This window comes from Poecilia formosa, unplaced genomic scaffold (assembly GCF_000485575.1).
Source record: "Poecilia formosa unplaced genomic scaffold, Poecilia_formosa-5.1.2 Scaffold422, whole genome shotgun sequence".
In the NCBI taxonomy this organism is placed as follows: domain Eukaryota; kingdom Metazoa; phylum Chordata; class Actinopteri; order Cyprinodontiformes; family Poeciliidae; genus Poecilia; species Poecilia formosa.
Window position 1 is genome coordinate 132,135 of NW_006800361.1, and position 4,744 is coordinate 136,878.

At 37.7% G+C, this 4,744-nt stretch overlaps 1 long non-coding RNA gene across 1 annotated transcript; it reads right to left on the reverse strand.

Moving 5' to 3' along the window:
- Nucleotides 1-2,443: 2,443 nt before the first annotated feature.
- On the reverse strand, nucleotides 2,444-3,893 carry LOC103155338 (uncharacterized). Its single transcript, XR_478029.2, has 4 exons — nucleotides 3,800-3,893; nucleotides 3,578-3,672; nucleotides 3,123-3,249; nucleotides 2,444-2,733 (listed from the first exon to the last, which is right to left on the reverse strand). It is a non-coding gene; the product is annotated as an uncharacterized LOC103155338 (long non-coding RNA).
- Between the last annotated feature and the right edge of the window lie 851 nt (nucleotides 3,894-4,744).

Here is a 4,744-nt window from a genome sequence, read left to right on the forward strand (position 1 = left end):
TTGAGAGGATGAAATCATCACTAACAGTTACACATTAAGAGGATTACATAGAGTTATGTTGCATCTTTCTCTACCCAAAGAATAAGCTGCATCCCATGGGCTGATCGTTTTATGACTGGCCCTGTGCATCCTGGCCACTGACCTCTCTATCATAACGATATCTAGGAAGGAGTTGGCCCATTGTTGCCAAAGCAGTAAGTGTGGTGGTTGCCATCGTAGAGCCAACATCTTCTTAGCTGCAGTGAGGCACATAGCATGCGCTTTGGTTGCAAGGAAAGTTCGACTCGTCATTAAATAGAAACAAAGATGGTGAGAATTGAATGTTAGCTTTAAGCAAATCACTCAACGTGGCGGAGATTTGTCTCCAGAAAGCAGCCACACTGGGACAAGCCCAATACATGTGCATAAAAGAGCCTGGAGTCTTAAGTGTACATAAGTCACAAGTAGGAGATGTGAACATTTTCATAGCATGACGTTTCCTGGGTGTTCAGTACATCCTATGGATAAATTTAAAATGTATAAGCCGATGGTCAGAGTTTTTGGATGTGTTGTGGAGGTTCTCCCATACTGTATCCCAGCAGATTTCTACATCTCCCATAAAGGAAAGATCTCTCCCCCATGTATTTTCTACAGGGAGGCTGGCATGAGGGTCTGAAATAAATGTATATTAGAAACAATGCCACGTGTCTGACCCTGCAAGGCAAGAAGTTGTTGTAAGGGATGGGTTGGGAGAGGCACACCCCATGACACACCGCACGCTTTCATGGCCGATCGGAGTTGTAAATAAAAGAAGAACCTGAAAAGTAGAACCTGGTAAATTATACGCAGTTTGTAGGTCACTAAAAGAACGCAGGCCATCATTGTTCATAAGGTCTTTGAGGACATTGACACCCTTATCTCTCCACCTAGGGAAGGAGAATGGCTTGTTTCCAATAAGGATAGAAAGTTTATTAAATATAGGAAAGTGTTTATGCCATTTCAGGTTGGTGTTTGTGAGATTCAGCCCTGAATGACAGGTTCTAAGAAGAGAAGAAATTATGGGTCCTAATTGTGATTTAGCCTAGGTAGGAGGTATCTTAGAATACATCAAATCCTCCAGCCTGTATGGTTTGGATAGATTTTCTTCAATTGGTTTCCAAGCTACAGAGGCCTCAGGATTCAACCATACAAGCAAAGGTTGGAGCACAAAGGACCAAAATTATATCTTAAAATTGGGTAGGCCCAAGCCCCCAAGTGTTTTATCTCATTGAAGTGTTCTCACTTTCAGACGAGGTTTCTTCCCATTCCAAATGAATTTAGATATGAGAGAGTGCAGCCTGTCCCAGTAACCTCTTGGTGGCGCAAGAGGAATCATTGAGGAGTAAAGGTTAACTCACAGAAGGAAATCCATTTTGATTACAGACACGCGGGCTTGAAGAGAATTTGGGAGTTTTGACCAGCATTGTAAATCTTTCTCAATAAGGTTAAATCACAGGTGTCAAACTCCAGTCCTCTGCTGTCCTGCAGTTTTTAGATATGCCATTGGTACGAAACACTGGAATGAAATGGCTTGATTACCTCCTCCTTGTGTAGATCAGTTCTCCAGAGTCTTGCTAACGACCTAATTATTCTGTTCAGGTGGTGCAGCAGAGGCACATCTAAAAGTTGCAGGACAGCGGGCCTCCAGGACTGGAGTTTGACACCCCTGGGTTAAATGCAGTCTGGAAGTTGTGTGAAGGTATATCAGTGGTTTCCAAACTATTTCTCCTGACCCCCCACTATGGCTTACAAACAGCTGTCTGGTTGAACGATGTGTGTGAGCGAAGGGGGGTGGATTCTTAGACTCCCTGTTATACTCAGCCCGGCTCCAAAGGGGGGGAATCGACTTTTTTGGGGGCAAAATGAATCGTAGCTGAACATAGACAACAACACCAGCAGCCTACAGGCTACTTGTTAACTAGCTTAAGGTTCTGTATTGATATTAGCTCGTCATCTGTTAGCTAACTTTACCTGCATCCAGCAGCTTCACTCAACTCAGTCGGTTAGTTTGGGGGAAAAACTGTGAAAAGTTCTTTGGGTTTTGCTGCCATGATTCTAACACACCTGANCAACCATACAAGCAAAGGTTGGAGCACAAAGGACCAAAATTATATCTTAAAATTGGGTAGGCCCAAGCCCCCAAGTGTTTTATCTCATTGAAGTGTTCTCACTTTCAGACGAGGTTTCTTCCCATTCCAAATGAATTTAGATATGAGAGAGTGCAGCCTGTCCCAGTAACCTCTTGGTGGCGCAAGAGGAATCATTGAGGAGTAAAGGTTAACTCACAGAAGGAAATCCATTTTGATTACAGACACGCGGGCTTGAAGAGAATTTGGGAGTTTTGACCAGCATTGTAAATCTTTCTCAATAAGGTTAAATCACAGGTGTCAAACTCCAGTCCTCTGCTGTCCTCACATTTATTGAGGTTATTGTGGTGACTTTGATGATGGTGGTTGATCTTAATCAAATAAAATAAAAAACCTTAAATTCACCAGTCAAGACTGGTTCAGTAATGAAAGAGCTGGGGAGATTCTAAAATATATATGTGTGTATGTTTATGTATTGTAAGTCGAAATGAAAGACATGCACATGGTATACCTGATGCATCAAGGATTTGAAGAGCGAGAGTTCTTCTTTCACTTTTCATTGCCTTTTTTGTTGTGTCAAAATCTACATCTGGCATCAGAGGAAGGCTTCCATCAAAGCTTTTGCCATCTAAAGAAAAAAAAAGTTTTTAAAGACTTTTTTTATTGCATTAAAATGCATCACTTAAAACATTCATGTGGACATATATAGTGTATCCACACATACTAAAACAGGTATGTTTGTTAGTACAGATACCTGTAGTGAAACATCTTCAACATTTAGAAGATGCTGAAAGAACCGTAATTACAAATACTGTGTGGCATGTTGCACTGACCCCAGTTATGGGCTACTGCTGGGGGAGTCTGCATTCCTCCAAGTGAATACACACTCTTTCCACAATTCCGAAAGCCCATTTTAACTAACCAGAGAGACTGTATTTGATGATAGACAACTTTTCTCTATAATAATTACACAGTATCCACACTTGTATAACATAAAACATGAACTCGTTAATTTACTTTGACTACAATAACTCCACAGCTGCTTCCGTCTTGTTGAATAGGGTGGCGCATTGTCCCCCCTTTCCATTGGATCCCAACCCAGTCTGTTTTTCCATGGCGTGTCCTTCTCATTTTGAAGTATTCTCTGGATAACAAACAAAATGATTTGTGTAAGAGCAATTTTATTCTGTAATTCCACTCATAAGACAACTCACGCTTTCCTCTTATCAGTTTCTGTTAACAAAAACAATGTTAAGTTTATTAAAATTAATATTTACATAAATATTTAAATTAATGGAAATATTTTTTACACAATATATTTGTAAAAAATATTATGGATAATATATTTCCATAATGTATTCTTAAATCTGAATGTCACATACATTAAGATTTTTAACTCAATCTCTATGTGGTCACTTTGCAAATTTATTAATTTTTAATACATTTTAAAAATTTATTAGAGCTTTATTTACTGTATTCTTTTAGCTGCCTTTTGGGAGTCCACAAGCTCAGATGATACTTGTGCAGGATCTATTAGGAACACAGTTCTGGCTTCTGCATCGATGTACTAAAACAGATCAACAAAGGAAAGGGGCATAACAAAGAAAAATTTCATTAAAACTAATGTGAATATGTCATGCTCTATCCAAACCATAAAATGAAAAAATATTTATTATAGACAAAAAATCACAAACCAGCAACTTCCAGTGATTGTTGTTCACAAGGACAAATGACAGAACTGCTTCATAGTTGTCAAAGTTTACCTGAAATGGCATTAAAAAATGTTCAAAAATTAAATGTTAACATAAAGACAAACTTTAAGCACATGTCTCGCAATTAATCTTTTCCCACATGTCAGTATTTACTTTTACTGACAATTTTTCTTTTCAATGAGAAGGTGTTTTACAAATGATAAAATAATCAATACACTGTTTTACAAGAGTTAAGGTGCCAAACATCGCCCTGTACAGGCTGCTGTGGGATGGGGTAAAGCTTGCAGTGATGTTGATGTTAGTAGGACACATACAAGATATCAAATGAAATTACTTAGCCAAGATTAATGTGGGTGCAACTAGATCAACTTTATTAAATGATTGACATTTACATTACTCTGAAATCCTATATGTAGTGTCCAGTACAGAAGTTTTTTTACATGTGGAATTAATTATGTAATGTTTTCTAAAGAAGTTGTCCAGCCTTACTGCCATGTTCAGCTCCTCATTTGCCTGGATAACCACATATATGACACTTATATTTGGAACTCGCATGGCAGTGAACAATTACATTAATTTTGTCAAGTGTTTCAATGTTTAAAACAGGCAAGTAGTCAGTAAAACATGGCAATTCTTTCAGAAGACTCTTAAAGTTTAAGGAAAAGATTCCTAAGAATTATAAAATATAACATTTTAATGACCCGTGAGGTCATTAAAAAAATAAAAACATTACAAAATGCAAATTCCATTTAACAAAATATAAACCACCAACAGTGCCAATCCAAACAGACAAAAATATCTAAACGATATGCAACATTGATAATTTAGAAAATTTACTTTACAAATGTATTTTAAATAATCTCCAAGTATTAATAATTTTAAATGAATTTTCTGAAATAATTAGGGTAGGATAAGGGTTAGGTTATA